Source organism: Dasypus novemcinctus, chromosome 15 (assembly GCF_030445035.2).
Source record: "Dasypus novemcinctus isolate mDasNov1 chromosome 15, mDasNov1.1.hap2, whole genome shotgun sequence".
NCBI lineage: Eukaryota > Metazoa > Chordata > Mammalia > Cingulata > Dasypodidae > Dasypus > Dasypus novemcinctus.
In genome coordinates this window covers 42,707,441-42,734,278 of record NC_080687.1, presented here as the reverse complement: position 1 = coordinate 42,734,278, position 26,838 = coordinate 42,707,441, and the positions used below count along the sequence as shown (strand labels likewise).

Below are 26,838 nucleotides of genomic sequence, written 5' to 3'. Positions count from 1 at the left end.
TTTGAGAATATTTGCTACTACTTTATCAGAAATGATATATTCTGCAGTAAATGTACTTTCAATGAGTTTGCCCATTGGATTTTATTATATCAAAGGAATTTATTTTAAATAAAGTTAACACTTTATTGACAGGCGTTAACAGTTTTAATAAACTCTGAATATATCAAAGCTATATAAATATATGGATGAAAGAGGGTATATCAATAAGTAAAGTAGAATAACCCAATATAACCACACTACTAATAAGAAGGAAGCAAATTTGAGCAATGCATTTATCTTACCAAACTAGCATACTTTTTGTTGCAACAGGTAAAATATTCAGAGAGAGGCTTATCCACATTTGTTGGATTAGAAAGCTGTCTGGAATTCAAAGCCATTAAGAAAATGCATACTTTTCAATCCCATATTTATATTCTAGGTGTCCTTCCTGAGGGAAAAGCAGAGGTGAAAGAAAGTTTATGAACAAAGATGTTTATGGTATAATTATTTATAATGACAAAAAATGTGAAGCAAGTGAAGAGCAAAAAGCACTTGCTAGAAAATTATTGAATAAATTATGGCATATCTACAAATATAATATGGTATAACTACTAATGTTTTTGAAAACGAATTATCTAGACAAAGTGTCTTGGTATAAAAGTAATTGGAGAAAAAAGGATAAAATGTTATATATATACTATGATTATAGTTTGCTTTTGTTAATCCTAGAAAAATTCCTGAAGTGAAATATATAAACACTTTTATGAATTTTATATTTGTTATGCAGGATTCTTAGTGTGTGTGTTTAATTTTTTATACCTTTTTCTTTCTGGAAATTTTCCAAATCTTTTGTGGAATTACTTATCAGAGAAAATGTGTAACAAGATATATTACAGTTATTAGTTCTGAAAAGATCTAGGTCCCCTTGATTTTGACTTACAACTGAGGGGTATTCCAAGAACTACAACCACATTGAAAATTCTATATCCAAAGCAGTATGAAGAAAAACTATTCCTTTACATTACATTTTCGCAACTTGTGAACAATCTTTTAAGTGCAAATAGCTGAAATGCATATTTCAAAGTTGTAAAATTAAGGCATTTTGCAAGTGCAGATTTACAATAGTGTAGTTGGCAGAAACATCTGTGAAAAACAAAGCTATCATGCCAGAAAATAATTGAAATTGTGCCTGAAAATTTCCTAAGAACAATGTTGTTACCTGTGGTTTAAATAAATGCTTCCTATTTCAAAGGCAGCTTTAACTGCACTGTATAGCTCAAGTGATCAGTAAACGTAGACAACTGACTTCTTCAAGGAGTCTTGATTTTTATGTGATTTGATCAACTCACAAAGTATAAATTGTGCTGCCAGAGCTAAACATATGCACAGGCTTATCTGAATTCTTGTATTCCAGGCATCTGGTAAAATATGTTCATGTCACTAGCTTCTTTCAAGTAGTGTTTATCATCATCTCCCTGATTGCCTAATATAAGTTTACAACCAGTCTCCTAGGTGTACTAGTACATTACAGCTCTCCCACCGATATCATAAACGGCGACATCTTTGGTAATGAATGTCAGAATCATGCCAACCTAAGAGTATATTATCTATCTCCATGTTTCATTGTCAACATACCAAGTGAGGAACTTACTGCAAACTCCTTAGTCAAAAAAACCTTAATAAACAAAGTTTGCACTGGTTGCATAAGGAAGGCATTTTATAAGTCCAATCAATTATGGGGATGCTCAAAATGTCTCTGATTTAAATAGCATCATTGTCCCAATCATTTATTTCTCCTTAAATTCATTTGCTCCTCTTGTGGACATTTCTGAGAGCATAGGTTTTTAAGGCTGGAAGGGAACTTTAAAATGCTAGTAAAACTTAGTTTTCAAATTGAGAAACTGAAGATTCAGAAGCTTCAGATATTTGTCTAAAATTACCCTGGCAGCTGATGTCATTTACGACCGAAGTAAAGTATTTTGACTCCCTTTAATATATTATTTAAATATAATATTTCCTACTATACCGGGCTAACTGGCCAAATAACTTGAAATATCACAAACTAGTGTATTCAGCAGATATACTCTTCATTATATTTAATAATTAGATTATTTACTTCCTGTCCCTCCCCTCCATCACTTTCTCCCTTCCTTCCTTTCTGCCTTCCTTCTCTCTTTCTCCTTCCTTCCTTTTATTTCTTTTCCTTCTCTTTCTTTCTTCCCATCCCTCCCTCCCTCTATTCCACCTTCCTTTCCTTCTTCTCCTCAGTTCTCCCCTTTCTGGACTGTTTTGCCCTAATATCTAGCCAATATTTTTACTTACCTGTCTTTATGTACTTAGTATGTTTAACACATGCTGATGTCATCTTCATTTTCTCTTGCCCAATGTTGATTTTTGAAAGGAGACACATCAGAGTCATTTGTTCATTCTTATCTTCCAAATTTTTAGTTGCCTGCTTTAAATATAGTCTTTAGTCAAAGGTCCACAAATGTCAGAACTATTTTAATAATCTTTTAATATTGTTAACAGTAATATTCTTTTGGGAATTTTATAAATGATTTTAAAAACAGATTTTTTTCTCAAGGATACATGTTCAAAGATTTTGATGTTATAATCTGTTATGTTTTTCATATTCATTATGTAGTAATTAATAGATTAGTGGGGACTTGCCACTCTAGAAACTGCTAAATAACAAATATATTAGTCTATAAGTATATATTACTATATTTGAAATGAACAAAAACTCTTTAGCATGCTGGTGTGTATTTAATAAATAGAAAAAGTACAATCACTATTAATACAACAGACTGAAGTGAACCATTTCAGACAAAACTATTAGGGCTAAATTTCCTCTTTTATTCAACACACGTAAAAACAGTTGTTAAGCACCTCCCCAAGCGTGTAAGGTATTTGTAGGATGTGAAAGGACTACACAGATGAGTAAGATACTAGTGGTCCTATAAAGAAATAAAATCAGGAATTGTGAAATAATGGTGACAGATGCATGAGGATACAAATTACTTTCAGTGCCAGTGATATTTAACAATGGAATTTATAATTACATTTAAAGTGGATCTAATACACATATCTACAAAATTTGGCCCATTTCCAAATAGGCAAATGGGATGCTACATTTGGTTGACTTTGTCAGCCTATTGTGGAATGGTCATACCATTTACAAATGGGCCAGTTCAAAAACAATGTATTTGGTTGATTAAAATTTTTAAAAAGGGAGATTTGGTGGAAGAAAACCTTTTTTTCTTCAGTAGAAAATAATCAGATGGCTACCTGGGCCCTTTGTACAAAATTATAATGATTAATACTCTCACAGACTGGGGAAATCTAACCAATTGACTGTACATAATATACAATCATCTTTAAATAATAAGAACATTAAAGTGCAAAGAGACCAGGAAATTTACTAGGCTGGTTGAAGCATAATGGGTGGCCTGGCAAAAATTCTAGCACCTGCAGTTCAATTCAGGTATCATTAGACCAGAAGAAGCTGGTTCTAAAAGGTAAGACTAGAGATTTACATAAACATTAATAGAAATTTTAGAGCCTCAAATTGGAAATAAAAGATGAAGATTTACATAAATAAGGACATATACATACAATTTACCATTTGGTGCTATTAAATGATATTTTTGGAGAGTATGAAATAATATAGAGAAATGCTGAGATTATCATAATAATCAAAAAAAAAAAGGAAAGAAATATGGGACCACTAGCATATTTTAAAAATTGTTCATAAAGTGTCTGCAAGGTGGTAAATGCAAGTGTAGGTATTGAATCCTTTGTGAAGTGCCATGTTGTTTGGATGGGTAGGATATGATGAATAGCTTTTTATCTATTTACTACTTTCTAGTTTTTTTGAAATATTATGTATTAAATATGTTATATATATTATGGATGGAATAATTTTAAAACTAAACAGATCAAATAATAAGATTTGAAAAACAGAGCTTTTATTTATTGTATTAGTATAAAGTTCATATACTTGTCATGAATATTTTTTTAATATGCCTGCTATGTTCCTTTCATTCAACTTTATTGGATTTTCTATATTTTTCATATTTTGGATACAAGTTCTATTGTTAATATATCTTCTTATTTAGAGCTTGCCTCTTTGCTCTCTTAGTGGATTCTTTTGATGAACAGATGTTCTTAATTTTAATGGTCGTATTTATCTTTATTGTCTTATATAGACAAGTGTTTTTGAGAGAATCTTTGCCTATCCTAAAACATTAATATAATCTCCTTTGCAAGTTCTATTGTTTTTTACTTTACACATTTCTGCCTGCCAATTCATATGGAATTGATTTTTTTTGTCATGTGGGTTAGAGGTTAAAGATTCATTTTAATTTTGCTATATGGATATCAAATTGGTCCAGTACTATTTACTGTATATACATTATTTTATCACATCATTGCTGTGGCAAGTTTGTTTTAAATTAAATTACTGAATTCGTGAGTCTATTTTTAAATATTATTCTGCTCCATTGATTTATTTCTTTATTCTTGCACCAGAAACATACTGTTCTAATCTTCATGGTTTTATAATAAATCTTTTTATCAGATAGTACAAGTCCTCTCGCTTTATTCTTTTTAAAAATTGCCCTTCCTATTTTCAGTTTTGCATTTCATAACTATTTTGGAAACAATTTGTCAATTTTCACAAGAAAAACAAACAAGCAAAACACCAGCTCAGATTTTAATTGGATTCCATTAAATCTAAATCGATATAGCAAGAACTGATTTCTGATAATATTGTGTTCCAGTTCATCAACATGGTATATCCCATTCAGATCTTCTTCAATTACTCTCAATAAGGTATTTTTTAGCCTAGTTTAGTTTTGTTTTGTTTTAGAGAGAGAGTTTGCACTGTATTTCTTATTGTGTTCCTTAAGCAGTTAATCTAAGGTTTCTGTACTATTGTTTGCGTGTTATATTTTAAGAAAAAAAGGTAAAAAAGATCAATAAATGACTTAAAATGTACAGATAGAAAATAGCAGCTAATAAAATTAAACATTTATTGAGCATTTGCAATGTGTCTTTGTTTCACTTTCTGTAGTACATATCATCTTTACTGCAGTCCTATGAGTAAGTGCCATATATACCTGAAAAAAATTGATGAGATTAGGTAGTTTATATAATTTATTTAAGGTGTTTAATAGCAACAGATCCTATCTCTGGTATTATGCCAAAGACCATGTTCTTAACCCCTGGTCTGTATCGTTTCCAAAATGCTCTCTATCTGTACTTGGGGTCTATAACAATGGCTGGGTATTTAGACTTGTATTCAATATGTTTATTGTTAATTTCATTTCCAGATAGTGATAAACTCTATTAAAATTATACTTGGAGGGATAGTATGATGTGGTAAGGAATGCTAATGTAAGTACGAGTTGTTTTAGTCCAGCTTTGTCCTGCAGCCAAGTACCTGGGGAACATCTGAACTCTTTTTTTTTTTTTTTTCTTCTGTTTAGGTCTTCATCTGTAGAACAGGGATAATAATCCCAAAGCTACTTTCATCAGTACTATTGAGACTATGAAACTATATGTTTATGATGAAAATACTTTTTAGCTCTCTATAAATTACGGTATTGCTTTTGATAGTCTAGTTCCTTAATATCTATATTACAAATATATTTGGAGTATTTTAAATAGTTGATTATTTTGCCTCAGATTTGCTATCCCTTTCACTTATTATATAAGATAAAGAAAATACCAAAATTTTGTTTCCTTTAGTTAATATTTTGTAGTTTGATCATATATCCAGGTTTGCCTGGGACTGTCTATAAATGGTGTCTTAGTAAAATTTCTTTAACTTTCACCAGGGAAAGGATAAAAAGTCATAGGTCACTTAGTATTAGGTGATGGCTTGCTTTTTTAAAAAAAATTCAACAGGACTAACATTTCTCATGCAAATTTGGCTTTTTCAAATTATTTTACTTGAACAAGCTCCAAAATATGCTTCTCTAAAACTGTTTTTCTATATTTTTTAATTGGCTTAGCACTTTTAAGTGTTATTTTCCAACCAGATTGCAATTTATCTTTTACAGCATTAAAACGAAGCTCTTACGTGTATTTACATAACAAGATACACCCATTCCTTTATACAACCAAAATATGTTCTATTGTTATATGCTGAGTGTACTTTTTTGTTTTACCTGTTGCTACTGAGATTCACAAACATAAATTTCAAAATGCCTAACAGAAGTCATTTCAATGTAGTGAACATGTTTTGGAGAAGTAGGGATGTACAAATTATTTGTTCTGAAAAATGCCAATTTCAATTATACCCAACCAAATCTGGGAGAAAGGTATGTTTCTATTCACCTTAGTTTTCCATAATGTTGGGCTCCTTGATTGACTTGTTTAATATTTCCAAAACAGCTCATCTGGCCATGATATTAAAAGGTAATCCGGATGTTTCAAAAAAAATGGCTAACGTTGGGGGAAAAATTAGGTTTACAGCTTCATTCCAGATCCATGGGGGCACTCTTCATATACATGTTAGCATTTTGTTAGAAAGTTCTTGTTTTTTTCTCACATTTTTATAAATAAAAGGTCCACTTGGAGAATTGTCGTTATAAAGAGGAAAACATTGATGAAAGGAAAATTTAAATTTGCCTTCTTGTTAGAAAGGGACTACATGAGGACCATAAGGAACGACAATATCTTAAGTGACAAGATTTGGGTTATATTGTTTTTTGTTATCATTTTGTTTTGTTTGCTCAACTTCTACCTGTTATATCACAAATGTTAGGGTTTTGTTTTTTTTTTTTCTTAACCCATATGTTAAATAATCCCTGGTCCTTCCTCCAAGATTTTATGCTTTATTAGTCCTAAAGCAAATTTCTTTTTAAATTATTTTTGTCATTATTATGAACATTTGGGAAGAAATTTACATTAAATATGTAAACTGAGATAACTGATTTGAAAAAAAAATCTATTATCTTCATTGTTCAGAGATACTTTTTGTTCGTATTAGCATCTTTTTGGTTATGAGGTTTCCTTTTTTTATGAATGTGAATGGAGAGAGCACAAATAAAAAGTATTTTCTATTGAGAGTTTAGGTATTTTTCACTTAAAAGATAACGTATATTAATACTAGGTACATCTTTGAGAAAAAAAGATTTATGTTGATGAGGAAATGAAAGAGCATTTAGATTGAAAGGAAAACGTTAATGAGTGAAAGTGAATTATGCTTTCCTAAGGAAAGGGTAAAAGCAGAAGACGGCTTAAAATAATGATAAACATAAAATGCAATAATTCAAGAAGTGTATTTGTTTTAACTGCTTTAGAGGGAAATGATGTAATCTAAGAAAAGAATTTGTTGGAAAGACATTATTCCAAATTTTCAACTGTTCTGAAAGTGACCTGATGATGAGTCCTGAAGTTGATGCTGACTCTCGAGGTATTTTTATCTGTTTATGTTCAGCTGTCTTAGTCACTGTAGGCAGATGTGGGAGTACATTTCCTTCAGTGACTCAGAGACATCATTGGAGAAACTCAAAATGAGTTGCCAGAAATAAAATAATAGAATTTGAAAGGAAAGCTGTTCTTAAACATTGTGAACTTCCCAACCACAGAATGAATCAATTATCCATGCACTGATTGGATAGCCCCAGACAGCCAACCTTTGAGGATCTAGTCTTCTTTATAATCCACCTTCAATTTAGCTTTTAAACCTGCCTCTAGGCTAAAGTGCACAGAATTCCTATGAAATTCTTTTATTGTATTCATAATTCTTTGTTGTGAAATGCTTATTGAGTTTTTAAAGAAAGGTCATAAATGAAAAGCCAACTATTATTATTGCTATTATTTTCTTCATCCTTACTGTAAAACTTGCTTGTGATCAAATTATAAAAGTTTCATGTTCAGGCAAAGGACATGAAAACTGGTAAACAAAATAAAATGTAAAAATGGCTCAAAATGGGAAAAAATCACTATTACTCATTAAAGAATATCAAATTAAGAGTTTTGCCATCTCATTAACTTGATTAAGAAAAATATTCATTGCTAGCTCATGTAGCATAACATGGACCACTTTATACATCAGTTGTAAGAGTAAACTTGTTACAATCCTTCTGAGAATGATTTAAATGGATGTACAAACATTCTTAAAATATTCATAGATTTGTCCCCAAAACTGCATTTCTAAATATGTATTCTACCAATTGAGAGTTGGGAGGAGATTATACATAAAGTCACTAATCAAAATAGTATTATAATAGTCCAAATTAGACATAGCTGATAGTTAAGGAAATGGGGTCCAAACCAGCTGAATCTAATCCATAAACACATTATGTAGTTATATGTAGCTTTATATAACATTATGAAATTTTTCTTTTATGCTGTGGAGCTAAAATAAAAAGCAGAATATAAATATACAAGTTTTATAAAATTCTTTACTTAAATTTTATAATACATATAAATTTATGCACTTTTCCATAATTAAAGTTATTTCACTTTTCAAGGTACTTGTTTCCATTATCTATTGCTACATAACAAACTACCTCACAATTTAGTGGCTTAAAATATCTGCTTAATTTTTCCTCACAATGTTATGGTTCAGAAATTCAGGAAAGGCTCAGCCATGCAATTCATTCCTGTTCCGTGTAACGTCAGCTGGGGAAGCTAGGGCTGGTGATCCACAACCAATAAGCTATTCAGTCACATGTATGGCACCTTTATGATTTCTGGTCTCTCTCTCTCTTTCACTCTCCTTTTACTAGAAGGCATTTCATGTGGCTCCCTCCATGTGCCTGGGCTCTTCACAACATGGTGCTCTCCATCAAGGTGGATGAATTTCTTACATGGCAGCTCAAGGAATATAAGAGAGGAAAATGGAAGCTGTCAGTTCTTAAAGACTAGGTACAGAACTGGCACAACACCATTATGCTGTCATATTCCTTTGGTCTAGAAAGAAACCAGTTCAGCACAAGTTCAAGTGCAGGAAAATTAAACTCTACATGTGAGGAGTAGCAAATTGTGAACATTCTTAAACTATCACACCTTCATTCCACCAACATACCATTTCAATCTTACTCAATTCTGGATTCCTACACTCCTTTTTCCTGAAGATGAATCTCAGTCCTGAATGATTCTAAGAGTTTCCAGGCATTGGGAAGAGGAGAATTCTAACCCGTAAGTTTCACAATGAATGATCTTTTCATGATATTAAGTCTTCCAAAAATACCATCCGACCATCAGGTGTGCACTCTTCACTCCAGTCCTTTCTCCTTTATTTTTGTGCTATTCTTGTTCATGGAATCACTCTGCCACATTCATGCCATTGTAGTCATAGGAATTTCTAAGAGGTGAGCTAAGGAACATTGTCCAGGTTCGCAATGCTCTTGCTTGTCTAAAAGTTCTACCAGGGCTCTGCCCTGGGAGAAAGGGACAAGTTCCTTTGCCTAGTAAGAGAGCCTAACTCCTCAAACCCCAAATTTGTGAATATTTTGTTTTTGCCTCCACTCTTATTTCCTCAAAGACCTAGACCTTTAGAATATACTTTGGAACCCAGAAAGAAATAAAAATCTTGCAAACTATTTTATTTATCTTTGCTGTATTTTTCCTTTAAGGCAACAAATACAGAAACACCTACCTACCAGGGAATATTTATAAAATATTATCATACCTCACAAGAAATAAACAAAACAAACTAAAGTATCATGCTTTAAGAAACAACTGAGTATTTGCTCCCTTGATGTTGTTTATAATTTGTTTCTTCTGTAATAAACATGCAATCATTTTTCAAACAAAAAGAGTAAGCTTAACATGAGAACAATTGTTTTGTAATGAAATATGTGACTTACTTTAAACAGACTGTAGAAGACCATTTTAAGGACAAAGGTGTTTTTTTTTTATTGTTCCACTAGGCCCAGGATCTAAATTAAGACCTTTTCAATTTAATCTGACTTCTGCTTCTCTATGACAAAGGACAAAGAAGCATACAATATTTATTCAAACTTTACTATGGTTGCCTTTATTTTATTGCTTAACAGACAACTCAAAATCAAATGTCAAAAATAAATACACCAAGTGCGAACTATAAAGTCAAAGTAACCTGAGATTAGGCAAGTCCTCTATGATTAAAAGGATCATATTTAAGCTATGCTAAACAAAGAAGAATAATGTTTCTCTTTGATAACTGCCATGCAAGAAAACCTTTAAGCCCTTCTCTCCTATGTTTGTCACATTTCACACACAAGAAGATCTTAAAACTAATAGCACTCTTAGGCACCTTATAATACTAGGCTAAGTTTCAATTTTAAAAGTAAAGATTCATAAGTACAGTCATCAATATCAAGGGCCCATCAAAGATCCATCCTCCTTCACTAGTCACTGCCCCTGAACTCAGGGTATTATTGCTGTCCCATTAGAGAATGTGGCAGAACTCCCCAGGATGGGAATTTGATATTCTTTTGGTTATTGTGTGGATCTCCACCCACCACAACATTGCCCCATGAAGAACTGAACATGATTGTTCAATTCATTACTGTAAGATCTGTTGTCTTGTATGTGCAGTAATATTTTCTTCCATTTATTCCTCCGGTGTCTTATTTTTTTCATTTTATCTTCAAAGAAGGTTTGGTTTACTGAAAAGTCATGTACAGAATATAGGGGATTCCCATATACCCAACATCCTTCCCTGTTGCCCCTTTCTCTATTAATAACATTTTACAATGTCAAATGCAATGCTCCAAAATTTTACATGTGGCTGGTATAAATTTGTTACAACTGATGTATAAATATTGCAACATTGCTACTAACCACGGTCAGTGATTTATATTATGTTTTATATTTTGTACCATACACTTTTATAAATTTTGATCAACTTTAACTTGGCCTGTATCCTTCATAGTGAGATCATGAAGAACAATTCCATTGCAGGGTGCCTAAGAGTTACCTCCTGAGAACCTACTTGTTGCTCAAATATGGCATCTCTCTAAGCCAAACTCAGCTTATAAATGCATTACCTTCCCTCCAGCATGGGACATGACTCCCAGGGATAACCCACCTTGGCACCAAGGGATTACTACAAAGTACCAAGTAGCAATGCAACTGGAAAAAGATCTTAACCAAAAGGGGGAAATGATAAAGACAAATGAGTTTATATGACTAAAAGACTTCAAAGTGAGTTAGGAGGTCATTCTAGAGGTTATACTTATGCACATCTCAGAAGGATCTTATTGATTGCCAAAGTAAATATTGCCTCAAATAGTGGAGCTCCTGAGTGCTCTGGAGCCATCCAGACACTATAGGCAGGGCAGACATGTGTTTGGCACCCTGCCAGTGGGCCCTACAATGGAATTTATGCTCCCTAATGTGATAGAATTGGATTCAGTTGTGGTTTCCCTACACATGGCTCTTCTTCCCCTTCTATTTGAAAGTATAGTTAGTACTAGAGTTGATAGGTGTATGTCTAAGACACTTCCATCTTTGGGCTATCCATGTGCCAGTTGGGCCCTGAATCTCAACAGAGTTGCAACACCTACTCTCCAGTTTATTGGATGAATCTCACCCAGGATAACTTAAGAAGGAGATGATAGACAACAACCATCCCAAGGAACAGAGAGAGTCTGCAACTGAAAGCAAGATAGTCCCATCCATCTGCCTCATGAGACTTAAGCCCTCTCTCAATTAGAGGCAGAATGGGCATCACCATTCCAGAATCCTCATGATTGGGAAATGAACAGTGGACTAGAGTAAACTTACTGTTATTCTACTATAGACTTATTGTGATTCTAGCAATGGGAGAACTTTTATCATTGATGTGGAGACAGTGGCCACCAGAGGTTCGGAAGGGAGGGAGGCAGAAAAATAGGTGTAAAATGGGGTTATTTTCAGGACTTGGGAATTGTCCTGAATGACATTGCAATGACAGGTACAGGCATTAAATATCTTGTCATAACTTACAAAATTGTGTGGGAGAGAGTGTAGACTACAATGTAAACTATAATCCACAGTTAGTGGCAATGCTCCAAAATGTGTTCATCTATTGTAACAAATGTAACACACTATGTTGTTAATGTGGGAAGGTATGGGAGGAGTAGGGAGCAGGGCATATGGGAATGCCCTATAGATTTTTTGTAACATTTATGTAATCTAAATACCTTTTTTAAAATTAAAGAGTATATTTTAAAAAACTAATAACTACAACTTTAGAAATATTGATTATTTATATAAGATTTATCACATTCTAAACAAAATACATACAAGCTTTTTTTCTATAGAAGTGGTGATTAATCACATTTTTCTTTAAAAAATACAAAAAAACTAAACCTTAAAACTATCTCTACATTGTCTATCATTTCTTCTTCCTAAGGAATTAGTTCAATACTTAGCTTTTCCACAACTTTTTTGAAACTTCTTATTATCTTGGTTTTATTTCTCTGTGTATTTTATGAAGGTCTAATCTGTTCTTCAATGATGACACTCTGAAAATGAGTGAGTTACAATATAATAAATGAAATATAGAGGTAATCATTTTAAGTAGGTGATAACATATCTCCAATGGGCAGCTTTTTTTCTAATGTCCACTGTTTTTTCATACTATATGTAAAATATTAATGCTCTCTTTTCAAAATGAAAAAGGTAAAAAGCCATTAGCAGATGGTCAAATAAATAAATTCGCTAACATAGGGATCATTGTATACTATGAGCTTTATTGAGTAATGCCCATCATACAAAGATATGAGTATTAGATTTGCTTCCCACACAACCTGCCAAATCAAAATAACAAGACATCAAACTAGGTCTACTACCCTGCAGCTAATTTCTATGTTGTTTAGTTACTTATTTCATCCTTCTAATGGGATAGAAAACCTTTACTTTTCGGACAATATAGATTGTTAATATGCTTTATCCCCTGAGGAAGCTCTTTTTTATGAATTTCTCTTTGACTGAAATTAATAATTCTCATTCAAGCAAAGCCGATGGATGTCCACCTCCTTGCAAGCTGTTTTCTCTATGGGTTTGAAAGCAGAGTTCAGTTTTGCTTAGAGATCTTGAACCAAAGCCAAATCAATTTAAAGTTCATCTACATTTTTTTTTACTGTATCTCTTATGTCACTTGCTGCCATTGAAATGACTTTATGTTTGCATGGACTGCAGTCATGCACTAATATATTTAGAGCTTGAATATTCAGCATATGTGAAAAGTGCCCCTTCCCAACACAAAAAAAATAACAATAAACCAGAACAGAATGCTCATTAACAACCACACTAAAATTGTCTGTTACAGAAGGAAGAATCCATTTGCTTTTATAGCCTCAAACAGTTTGCCCTTTTCTCACGTTGATTTTTTCATTTTAAGTGATAAAGTAACCCCCTTGCTGAAAGAGGAATTTTTGGTTGGGAAAGAAGGGGGTGGGAAAAGGCAAGTTTCTTTTACCATTTTTTTCTTCTTTTATGTATACCTTTGCCTTGGAACCGTTGATATAGCTATTTTTCTGTGACATAAAATAATCCTGAAAACTATGATGAAGGTATACTAAATGTTTCCCTCCATTCCTTACACCAGGAAAATCTGTAATTCAAAGAAAGGAAAGTTGTTTTTTTGTTTTTTTTTTATTTTCAGTGTTTTTTAAAATTTTCAATCAATAGGTTCTGCTGTTTCTTTAACTCTCTGATTAGTGTTATTATTTTTTAAAAGTTATTTTTAAAATGAACACAGGAATTTGCCAATGTTTTAATGCATTTTTTGAGAAGCACTAAGCATTATTTTCCAGATATACATTCCAGTGCTACTTACTAAACTATTCCGTGGGATTGAGCTTTTCTACCACAAAAAGATATATTGTCACTCAGTATATATACTTATTATCTAAGAATATACTTTTCCATTGCAAAAAGTAGTTGTAGCATCTATAAAGTTTATGGCATGCATAGAGCAAGAGCTAGACTCTAAATGAATTAATTAATTTATATAGATAACTGGATAACAGTTGGTCTTGGTTTGGGATCAGGATCCAGATATGTTTGTGTGTATATCAGTTTTCAATTCATTTGGGTAAATAGTTGGAAGTGCAATTTCTGGATCATATAGTATGGTAGATTGAGTTACATACCCCAGAAATAATTTGTTCTTAAACTTAACCCACATACCTGTCGGCGTGAACCCATTGCAAACAGGACCTTTTGAAGATGTTGTTTCTATTTAAGGTGTGGCCAATGGAATCAGTAAGTATCCTGATCTTATTTTTAAAAGCCTTATAGAGAGAAAGCTATGGGGAGGAGCAGAAGCAGGAAGTCAGCAGGAACCCAGAAGAGGTAAGAAAGCGCATGACCATGTCACAGGAAAGCCAAGGTATCTGCCAGCCAGAATGGGACTGACCACAGGAGAAGCAAGCCTTCTAACCACTGAAACTGTTAGCCAATAAATTCCTGTTCATCCTATCCATTTTGTGGTATTTTTATTGCAACCTGGAAAACTAAGGTATATGTAAGCTCATGCTTCACTTTGTAGGAAACTGCAAAACTGTCTTCCAAGGTTATTGTATCATTTTACATTTATACCAGCTATGAGTGGCTGCTGGCAGATCCTAGATATCTGCCATATGGCAAGGCAAAATGGCAGCTGGATTCATCATTCTCTTTCTTTCTTTCTCTCTCTCTCTCTCTCTCTCTCTCTGTCTCTCTCTCTCTCTCTGTCTCTCTCTCTCTCTAGGATCTCTTTCTCCCCAAGCTCAGCTTTGGGCAATCAGGCAAAGGGCTTATCTCTCCCCAGGCCTTATCTCTTCAGCTTAGGGCTTCTTTGCTGATTCTAGGCTTTGGTCTCTTTCCCAGCCTCTTAGGGTTTCCCTTCCAACGGCTGAAGGCAATCCTTGAGTCCTCTCTCACATGGCAGAGTAAAAACATATAGTTCTTCTTGTCTGTGGCTTTTTTCCCTCTGTGTGTTTCTGCTTTCAGTTTTCCATTTATATAAGACTCTAGTGAGAGGATTAAGACCCATCCTGGACCCCATTATCCTAGCAGAAGTCCCTAACAAAAATGATCTAATCAAAAGTGATCTGATCAAGGAGTCCCCTACCTGAATCTAACCCAAAAGTCCTACATACAATAAACTTATGCTATAGGAAAGGATTAGCTTAAGAATATAATTTTCTGGGGCCCACAAAAGACTTAAACCAGGACAATGGGTTATCTTACTGTTGAGTTTTAAGAGTTCTTTGAATATTTTAGATACTAATCCTTTGTCAGATATTATTTTGTATTGTATTGACTACTCTGGTTAATTTTTCTTTCCATATAAACTTTATGGAAGTTTATCAAAACCTACAAAGTAACTTGCAGGTATTTTGATGGGATTATTTGAATTTATAAATCAAGTAGGGAAGATCTAACAACTTAATAATATTGAGTCTTCCAATCCATGAACATGTAATATCTATTTATTTAGGTCTCCTTTATTTTTTTTTAAGATTTATTTTATATATTAATTTTTCCCCTCCCCCATTATTTTGCATTCACTGTCTGCTTTCTCTGTCATCAGCTTGTTGCTTCATCATCTTGTTGCATCATCATCTTATTTTGTCGTCATCTCATTGCATCAGCATCTCATTGCATTGCCTTCTTATTGCACCAGCTCAGCACATCAACCCATTGTGTCAGCTCACTGTCTTGCTTGTCTTCTTTAGGAGGCATGGAATTGAAACGGAGACCTCCCATGTGGTAGGTGGGTACCCAACTGCTTGAGATACATCCATTTCCCTATTTGGATCTTCTTTTATTTCTTAAATTTTTCCTCATATTTTGGTACATATTTTGTTAGATTCATGCCTGAGTATTTCATTTCTTTTGGTGCTGTGTTTTTAATTTTTAATTCCATTCATTCATTCTTAATATATAGAAAAACAATTGAATTTTTCATATTAACCTTTTATTCTGCAACCTTTCTATGATTGCTTATTAGTTCCGTGTGCATGGTTTTTTTTATTTTTTGTTTTTTGTTTTGGTGGATTCACTGGTACTTTCTATATAGGCAATCATATCACCTATAGCAGTCTGGTGTTCTTTATGAATTCCAAAAATAGATATTGGATTATGTTTGTAAATTGGTTGGTTCTTCTGGATATATTGGATTATATTGGATTTAGAGGTTTCACTCTTATTTGATTAAATTATGATTAAAGCTTTGATTGGGCCACTTAAGTAGGACATTGAGTCCCCACCTCCTTGGTGAAAACGACGTAGCAGAAGAGACTGTTTCTGAGTTTTGATCCTGGAGACAGGGAAGTAAGCGCACAGAGAAGCAAATACATGAGGAAAGAGAGAAGGCTCCATTAGACACAGTAGAGGCCCCAAGAAGAGAGATGAGCCATTCGCCTGACAGTTTACAGCCAGTCTTGTGGAGAGAGTAGAACAGTTGAGCCCAGAGAGAAGTGAACCTCAGGAGAGAGACAAGAATTGTTCCACCTTGTGGCTCAGATTGAAAGAAGCTGGGACTACAGCTTCTTCAAACTATACCCTCACAGGCATCACCTACCATCTTGCATCAACATGTAGGAACAGACTCTGAGTGAGAAAGTACCTCTTAGGGTACCTTGAGCGGGACTCTAGGACTTTATGACTGTAAGCTTCTACCCCAAATAAATACTTTCTATAAAATCAACTGATTTCTGGTATTTTGCATCAGCACCCCTTTGGTTGACTACTACATCACCTGTGAACAAAGGCAGCTTTATTTAATCCTTCCTAATATGTAAACCCTTTATTTCCTTCTCTTGTCTTATTGCAGTAGGTAGAACTTTCAATACAATGTTGGATCTGAGTGGTGAGAAGTGGCATCCTTGTATTGTTTCAGATCTTAGGGGCAAAGTATCTAGTTTCTCACCTTTCAGTAGGATGTTGGCAGCTTTTTAGATGTTCTCTATCTAATAAAGATGTTTTGGCTTTGGATCACCTCCAAAACATACCTTGAGACAATGATTCATGCTTCAGTTGTTTGTTTTGGTAGGCAAAGGGGAAAAAAAAAGTAGTTGGGAGATGAGAGTGAGACAGAGAAAGGAAGGAAGCCAATAAAAAGTGAGACAGAGAAGGGAAGGAAGCAAAGACAGCTTCATTGTGTATGACTGAAGATTAATTGCATGAAGAAATTCTGAGCATAGAGAACACTCAACTGTAGGACAAGGGAGCTTGGGTATTTATTGATATACCAATGCTTATCTGACATTGACTTTGGACAATACAAACAGTTATTATTTCCCAGAAGTTCTAGCCTGGCTTCTCCAGGCTATAGGCACAATCCTTAGGTAAAGAGATGCAGATCATAGCAGTGGGAAGGAGACCTGAAATTAGTGAGATCTGAAGGTAATTGGAAGGGTGCTCCACAGAGCTGCCCTAGACAGGATGATTTTTTTAAAAAATCTAGTTTGATAAAGGAAGCAAAATGTAGTAATATTCGATCTCATGACAGTTGAGCACAGTGACTGACTACATCAGATTTGGAGATGGAACCCAAATCCTGTCTGTCATTTATTTGTTTTTAACTCAAGCAAGTTTCTTAATCTATCTATGCCTTGGCTTTGTCTTCAATATACTGTTAAGAAAAACTATCCCACAGAGTTTAAGCAACGTGCTGTCACAAAAAAAGAAAATCTAAATAAAAATTTACATCATTATCAGTAGCAGTAGCATAAAAAACATTATCATTATCTGGTGCTGAAGCTGGAGAAGTGTTGGATTCCTCTAGGTTCTTGGCTATGTTGCATAAAAGAATTTATGAACATGCCAGTTTAGTTAGGCTAGTAAAAAGAATTTATTAAGAAATAGGAGGAAAGATTAGAGTGTGAAATAAGCACCGAGATTTTGTGCATGTTCCTCTAGGCAGAGAAAGCAAGCTCTGGTTTGTATGGCTACCTTTTAAGCTATTAATTATTCCTCCTCTTTCTAATGCCAAGGAGTGGGGCCCCAGTTATTACTGGCTACCCCAGCAATAGTTGGGGCCAATGGTAAGGACTCTTTGGAATACCTGGGGTCAAGGGGAGGTCCCAGCAAGCGTTAATTGGGACCTCAAGGTCAAGGTCAAGGTTTTGGCTTAATCTCATGGCCATGTTCTCTGTCAGCCTTGTTGTGGCTCTTCTTTTCCTCATTTCCCTGTACTAACCTACCTCAACTCCCCCCTCAGAGATTTCAAGCCCTTATTCTTAAGGAGGTGCTCAGGGACATTGGTCATTCTTCTGCACTTACTTCCTGCTGATTAGGGCAGTAGTCCCTGCCTGACAGGGCATAAACCTCTCTGGCTACTCTATTGAGGTCAAGGAAAGGTGAGCTCAGCACTGGTTGAAATAAGATTAAATCCCCATATGACTAACAAGGTATTGATTCTGTAAGAAGTAAATTTAATTAGAATTTTGGAAATACATGGCCCCACTAAAAGGATAAAGAAGATGGTGGTAAGAGAGTCCAAAAGGGGCCAGCTATGACATACTGGACCATGAGAGTGAGAAAGGCCAGGTGCTTTCAGAGGCTGTACCCTCCCAAAGTTGATGGAAAACAGCACTCTTCCTTGAATTCTTTTATGCTGTTGGTTAACTCCAGGGAGAGATTGTGGTAGATCTGCTAAGTTTGGATATAAACTGCCAACCCCAGTTCTTATAGCAGTGGTTATGCTTAGGACAACTAGGAGAGGTATGGAGAGGCACTACCCTAGACATAAACTAAGACAGTATAGGCAACAAGACAATCATTGGCAAACAAAATAAAGACAGTATTGAATAGAATCATCCCTTTATTTTACAGGCACATTCATTAACTATTTAGAAAATGAATTAAGTTTACCATATTTAATATCCCTCTGCATATGACCTAGAATAGAAAAGATATCATAATTATCAGGCATATATTTGGAATAGGAGAGCTATAGGTACAGCACTTAATATACCAATCAATGCACAAGTTCCTCTTTGAGCTACAATTAATAGATCTAAGCTCTAGGTTTGCAATACCATACATGCTATCTCTCCATGGGAGCAGGACATAATGCCAATTATGTTTAAATCCTACTTATATCACTTTGGCAATTATTGCTTCACTTGGTACGCCCTTCATACAGCCATCATGCTGCAGCACCTTTGACCCTAGAGAGAAACTAGGAAGGTAGGCTCCAGTATTTCACTGGCCTGGTACATAGTGCCCTTTGGCACTATGAAAGAGAGTCAGTCTGGAGGCAATATCTATTGTACATCTGGTCATACCAAGCCATTTCCAACTGCTGCAGGAGTCTGAAACTACAATGTACTCTCCATTCATTTCAGGAGCACAACCAGAGATGTAGTAGATACCTTAATTGTTTTAGGGGTCAGTGACTAACCTAGCCAATAACTCAAATGGAGAGGCACCATGCAAGGTATTTGGGCCTGGTTTGAATGCACAAGAGAATTTGACAATGCTGAAGTCTATTGCTTTTGATTTTCATATACTTTCTCAACACTTCAAATGCAATGTATAACATATCAAATGAACTTAACTATATTAGCACTTTGCTTTTTACTTTTATACCTTTACCATGATGGCATTAATTAGCAGTTATTTTACTTTAGCAGTACAGGAAAAACTACTTTCTCAATCATTTTATGAAAACTGAAGATTCCCCAACAGAACCAAAATTATCTTCTCTCACCACTTTAATATGCAGATTGAGGTGACCTCTGATAGGTTTCCCTGCTATGAAGTTACTTCTTGTTATTAATATCAATTTAGACTTTTATTTAATAATGGCTTCCTGGAATTAGTCATTTAAATGCTTCCATTTATAAGATGCTTTTGCAAACTCCTTATAATTAACCATAACTACCTTAAAATAAGCTTATTAAATTACAATTAGCAACACAACCAATGAAATTTACTTTATTCATTTAAGAGAGGACAGATCTGTATTTCCTTCTTAAATTTAATTTCATGAGACATGAACTTACAACTTTCACCATCTTAAAGATTTAATACATATAATGTTGATTTATTTAATAGGTATTCTATAAGCCTAGGGAGGTTACACACAAGCTAAATAAAATTGAAACAATTATAGTTTATTCCAGGATTGTTCTTTTTCCTTTCTTTACAGAAGGCTTAAACCTTTCTTCTTTAATAAAATTCTAAAACTGTCAGTAATCTTAAAAGCATACTGACTGCTAGGTTCTGGAATATATTACAATTGTTTAATTTGTTTTAATTCTAATTTTAAAAAGATCTTTCCATAGCTTTCAAGGACTTTTCCTTTACTTACTGAAAGTTGATAATAGGATTATTAACCACCTTGATTCCAAGACTGGTAAAAGATTTCATTTGGGGAGCTACATAGCCAACTGATTCTTAATTCTCTAACCTGAAAGATAGAGTTTTAATCTGCCACACCTAGCTCCTTCCTCAGAGTTCTTGCAAAGAGAAGGCTTCTAAGTCAAGGAACTTAGGAAAATCTTTTCCCTTTCTCAGGAATTTCTATATTTAGATTTCTATATGACCTTTCCATCCTACTTAGCCTAATATGGGCTCCAGGAATATTCATTCACATATATAACTGCCTATATAATTTTTAAGAATTTGAATAGAGTTCAAGAATTTTCATTTGTTATTTTGATATTACCATCCCCTGTATGAAGTTATACACTGAGCAATTAGGCAGACACAAACAGAGTTAGACAAAAACAAAACAAAACAAAACAAAAAACTCAACTCACTGAAGTTACTTAAAACTTTCATTCTTTTACAAAATAAGTTTAACTGTAAAATAACATTTAAAATATTTCTTTGAAGTCTATTTTTAATTACTCTAATTTGCATTGTGATGATGCAATTTTGCATAAGAATTTCATTCTTTTTAATTATTTGCTTATCACCAGGTTGTCCCCCATGCTTCAAAATAACAATTTTCCTTACTTCAGAACTTTGTTTATTTCCCAATTTGACTTTGGCAGATCTTGGATGAAATACACTAATTTCAGTATATTCTCTCAGAGGCCATTGAAGCCTAAGGGAAACTGGTTTCTCTCATGAATTGCTACTTTTAGGAACATCAGCAATGAAGGTGGGAAGCCTCCCGGCACTCCCCAGATCTCAGAGATAACAGGGCTTTGGCAGCCACTGGACTGGAAGAGTGGACATTCAACCCAAATGTCAAAAATTCCACCAGGCAGCAATTTAGTCCACACTTGGAGTCACAAGAAAAAGCAGGATTATTAGCATCAGCAGGAGAGGAGACAGAACAATCTCAAGTTTGCTTTTCCCTGAGCCCTAGAGGGCAGAAGTTGTCATGAAATAACCATAAACAAAGACAAGGAGTGAGACTAGACCTAAAGTAACCATAAACAAAGACCAACTCAGTTTATAACTACCATCACAATAGCTGAAGTGTAGGCTAAATTCACCCAGATATAGCAACTTCAGATATAATCTTTCAGCTGTTTTATAATATAAGGGCATCTATAAAATGATTTTAATTCTTCGTTAGTTTCTAGTAAGTTTTCACTTAAAAACAACTTGGGTACTTCCATTTATTAACTAAGCAACTAAATCTATTTTATTAGTAACAACTTTGCTAAGTTTTTCTGCTTTTCCTGCTGTTGAACTAATACCACTTGTGAATTATACATCAAATTCAATTGCAAGATAGTATTGACATTTAAATACTCATTCTTAGATTACCTTTCACTGTATCTAATATTTAATAGGCAAAACCCAAATCTGATTATGAGTTCCTGAGCATGAGCAGACTAACAAGGTTAAAACAAGCACAGATTAGAACAGGAGAGAATTTTACACACCTAGCTTAGCTTAGGGAAATACTTGACTCTATAGAAACACCCAGATGCAAAGCTCCCAGTGTTTGTCCATGGCAGAAACTTCATGCAGGACACCCAGCTTAGTTCCTCCAGGAAAATCCCTGGGCATCTATGAAGTATGGAGCTAAGGGGTCCAGAGAAGCCCTGCCCCTAAGGAGAAACAAACTGGGCTGCACCCCGTTAGTTACCTCCTGCAAGGGGTAAAACCCTGCAGGCCTTTTTTTTTGCTGGAAGGATTGGAGCAAGATAAGGAAATAGGTAAGGAGCTAGGAAAGCCAGGAACCTTTTTACTCTAATTGATAGCACCTAAGGAGTTTCTTTATTCTACAGGGGAGGGGTTGAGTGAATGGAGTACATTTTCTCCTTGCTTTAAGGCAGGGGTTATAAATATTTTTGTTCCAGGGACCCCCGGTTAAGAGCCCCTGCTTTCAGGAGACATGACCACGTGGTCTCTGGCCCTCAGATCCATCTGTCTTCTTTACTCCCATGCAGGTTCAACTGCATTGCAGGGTCCCATACAGAGCCCACTCTCAGCCATAATGTGCCCATGTGGTATGGCAGGAAAAGATTAACCTCTTTCTTTTTAGACCATCAGTAGGCAGGTTGTCCTAATTTCTGAGAAGGCACCTCATTCAGGAAACTGCTGGAATGCTGGAAGAGCTGGCCATTATCCCAGAGGCAGATAAAACATGTTTGTCAGTCTGGGGGCATTAGAGGTCTTGATGGCATCCGTGTCCAGTTCCCAGACTGAACATCCAAGCCGGGCTGACTCTAGGAATGGGGCTGGCTGTGAGTGAGCTCACCTAATGGCCACCCCAAGGGCAGAGTTCCTCAGTTAAACCCAGCATTAAAAGCCCATTAATAAAACTAGAGACTAATTGTCCTGTGATTTGCTGGCAAACCCCATCAGGATCCCCCTGGAGACAATCTCAGAACCTCCCAAGGCAGAGAAGGAGCAAAGTCCCTGGGCACTAACTACCAAAGGTGGGTGGGGCTCATGCCTTGCTAACAAATGCATTTTTGGTTTCTAAGGCATTCAAAAGCGTGTCACAGATCCAAAATGAGGACAGTGGTAGTTGGAAGATCAAAGTCACTTTGACACTTTTAATTAAAAGTAGTTAATGATATAGCAGGTGATAGCCATTCTGAATTCACAGAAAGGGCCTGGTAAACTTCTGGCATATTCCTGCTCGACTCAGTCCACCTGCCCAGTCAGGTCTCAAGGAAGGCTTTACCCACCACCCAGGACTTCCAAGGATTTACATAGCACGGGGGCTCACCCCTACCACTGCCAGAGTGGGAACCAGAAGTCTGGGCAGTCCAAGTTCATGTCTTGTGGGAGCCTATCCAGGAACCCCTTTAATGGCACAACCAAAAGAGGGCAAAGACAGACTATAAAAAGTTTAGACTCACCAGTCCTTTCCATGTCTCAGGGAGGATTACCTACCTCTAGAACTCCTGGCTGTTGCTAGCCAAATGAAGCCTGGAAGTGTTGGATTCCTCTAGGTTCTTGGCTCTGTTGCATAAAAGAATTTAAGAAGATGCCAGTTTAGTTAGGCCAGTAAAAAGGATTTATTGGGAAATGGGGAAAAGAACAGAGCTTGCTGAGAAATGGGAGAGAAGGACAGAAATACTCACTGAGATTTGGTGCAGACTCCACCAGGTAGAGAGAGCAAGCTTTGACTTGTGTGGTCACCTTAATTATCCCTCCCCTTGTTAATGCTAAGGGGAGGGGTCCCAGTTGTATTAGTTACCCAACCAATGGTGAGAAATGTTTGGAATACCCAGGGCTAGGGGGTCTAAGAAAGAGTTAACTGGGACTTCAGGATCTGGGCAGGGTCTTTCGGTGATGTTGCCTGTCAGCCATGTTATCAGTAGGCCATGTTGTGACTTATCTTTTCCTTGTTTCCCTGTACTAACCTGCTTCAGTACTACTTTGGTTAGTGAAGGAAGAAAAAGACATGACCACTGCTCATTGGCTCACTGTCTCTCTCTCTCTCTCTCTCTCTCTCTTTTTTCTGTCAACTAAATAAAGTCAAAAGGTTATTGGCCTTATAAACATTAGATCCAGAGTCTCCTCATATCTATACTTGGAAAATAATTAAATGGAGCTTTCAACTTTCTCCCTAATGTTGAACACAATATGTGTAGAAAGTGATGTTCACATTGCATTTTAGATTTTGTGTTAATCATTAGTATTAATTACATTCATTTTTATGTTCCCAGGGCCAGACTCTCAAAAAAATGTAAGAAAAAAAAGCCAAACACTAATTTCAGGATTCATATGATTAGAGGATTTCTTTGTATTCTGAATAAATGATTAAAGAAGAGAAGCACACAGTGGAGCCCATTTTAGTTAGACGTTTTTATTTTCTTTATTAGAGAAGTTTTGTGTTTACAGAACAATCATGCATAAATTACAGGTTTCCCCTACACCCTTCCCCGGCCCCCAAATGCCTTGCACTGATGTGGAACATTTGTTACAATTGAAGATAGCTCATTTTTATAATTATATTATTAATTAAAGTCAGATTAAGATGTTTTGTGCTTTCTCTTATCCAAACTGTGGCAATTACCCAAAGGCAGTCACAGTCTAATTCCCAACAACAACAATAACAATAACTAAATAAAAATTGAGGTTTCAAAGCTTTTCTAAATTGATCAGACTAAACAGAAACTGTCAAAGAAAAAAACGGGAACATATTAAATAAAGGACAAGTTGAGACATTTAACAACCAAAAATTTTCTTCAAAATAATTTACCTTGAAAGAATGATACTGAGCGAAAGCAAGTTCTTCTCTCCTGAGGCATCCTTAAAGCCAATTCCTGAGACACCAGGGTTTCAAAGAGAGAAAAAGTTTATTTGGTTGTGCAAGCAAAGGAGGTCAGTTGCCTTAGACGACCCAAAAACTGCCTTCCTGATCTACAGAAATTCTAATATTTTATAACATCAGGGTGCTAATGAATAATTGGGATCAAGCTGGACACAGGTTCCTTCACTAATAAACATTAAAGGGCTGAACAGGAGGGACAGTGGTAAGATAGCAAACTAGGGTCAGACACAGGATTTGAGATAAGGGTTTACATAACAAGGTCAGTTACGACATCTTTCATTTGGATATTAAACAGAGGGGGTTGGAGTGGTTACCATCCCTATAGTAACTATACATAAGAGTAAGTTCAATCTAGAATAAGCATCACAATAATGAGCATACACAACGGTCAACTCAATCTAGAATTGCCATCACAATAGTAAGTGTGTTGTAGAGAAGTCAGGTGTGCGAGGTATTGAAGGCCAGAACATGAGAACTCTGAGAAGGAAGTTGGTTTATTTCAACCAGCCGGACTTGGGGGACTCCTGTCCTAATAATAAGCAAGCCCCGAATAGCATGGTCCCTTTTATACAGAGGAAATAGGATTAGGGAGACAAATGGTGATTGTATGCAAACAGACTTTTTGTTAGTTTCTTCAGTGTTTTATCTGAGTATCAGATAGGTTATTTCCTCCAGGTAAATTTGATTTAACACATATTCCCCACATTCCAAGCCAGCTTGAATTTAACAATATCCTCCACATTCTGTTTGGATGCAACCTTGAATACACATTCAATTTTATATCCTTTCTGAACATTCAAGGACTGTAGGGCCTATATTACTTATTTGGATTTCTAGAGACTAGGTACAATCGGAAACAATTTTGAATTTATGCACAGGCTATATTAAGTGTACACAAACAAGGGCAAGGTTAAGTTTAGACTAGCCATAAACAATGGTGGGGCTACTCTAGCCAGCTTCAGTAATTTCTGGCATTAACCTTTTGCTATTTTACAATATAAAGGCATCTATGTAATGATTTACTGATCATAATTATTAACTAATTTTTAATCCTTGTTTACAAGAACAGCCAGCTGCCATATTTTGCTCGTACATAGGAATATAATTTCAACTGAAGGAACTGCTAAGACAAAGACTTATTACAAAGGCATGAAGAAAGGAACCAGTTTTATTTTGATCTAGATCTGGCATGGCAGAGCATGAAAATAGTTTCACTAAGGTGAAACATAAGGGATCTTAAGATGAAGTCTGGATGTTAAAGTCATTAGGTACTGAGACACAGTAGGAGGTAGAAGGTGTAAGAATATATACTGCCTGTGCAAGAATAATGTGAGAACAAACACAAGAAAATGGGAAATATGAACTCTCTATGGAAATATAAAATTAATCCAAACGTTGACTAGTTGGTGACAGAGAAAAAGTCAAGTAAGTGCCTCAGGACTTAACCTGAAGGACAAAACTAAAAACACTTTTAAGTGTCCAAAGAGTTTATCATTTTCATATACTATAAAACACTAATAAGTGTTAATTTGAAATATTAACATTGCAAAGGTTTCTGTGGTTAAGGCTGGGTTAAATGACTGGGTTTGGGTTTCTAGGGGTTTTTGTCATGCTAATGTAGATTAGGAATCTCCAAGAAGGGAAAAAACTTGCAATGATTCCCAAAGGTATTTAACTAGATTCCTTTTTTTGCTTTGAATATTTGTTACAACTAGTATTCAAAAACACATCCTTGGAGTTTGAAGAATGAGGCCTGAATATAATCCCCATCAAAGATTTCCATTTTAAGAAGCCTGTGTTAAAATGGGGGCCCAGCTGTAAGTACCATGAATACCAAGAGAAACAGTCCTTGCCCCAGGAGTACACATGTGGTTTCAGAAAGATGTCATAAAAGAAGGATTGAAAGGAAAAAGTGAAAATAAAGAAGAATGTCAGAGAATATGCCTGTGGGATAAGCTGGGACCTTATATGTTCTCATTTTGTAAAATTGAAGAGGAGTAGGATTCATATTTAAAGAGCAAGAAAATAATAAAGAAAAACTAGGTTACTTTTTAAAGTAAATGGTAAATGGAAAAATGGCTTAAAGCATAAACCAATGGCAAGGCTTAAATTTACCAGTAGATATCAGAATGTTACTCATTTCTGAAGTCATGAATTTTAAAAGACTTTTGGGTGCAAAGCCAAATGTGAAATAATTTTCTTTCATTTCCAAACTTCCCACTTATTCTTCAACC

At 35.1% G+C, this 26,838-nt stretch overlaps 1 protein-coding gene and 1 long non-coding RNA gene across 3 annotated transcripts in view; one reads left to right on the top strand and one right to left on the bottom strand.

Moving 5' to 3' along the window:
- Nucleotides 1–26,838, top strand: part of GPC5 (glypican 5) — a 1,751,919-nt gene that overhangs the window by 1,439,542 nt on the left and 285,539 nt on the right. The gene's annotated exons all lie outside the window — the stretch shown is intronic.
- Nucleotides 18,719–24,604, bottom strand: LOC131273419 (uncharacterized). The gene is made up of 3 exons (XR_009180622.1): nucleotides 24,533–24,604; nucleotides 23,218–23,286; nucleotides 18,719–18,801 (listed from the first exon to the last, which is right to left on the bottom strand). It is a non-coding gene; the product is annotated as an uncharacterized lncRNA (long non-coding RNA).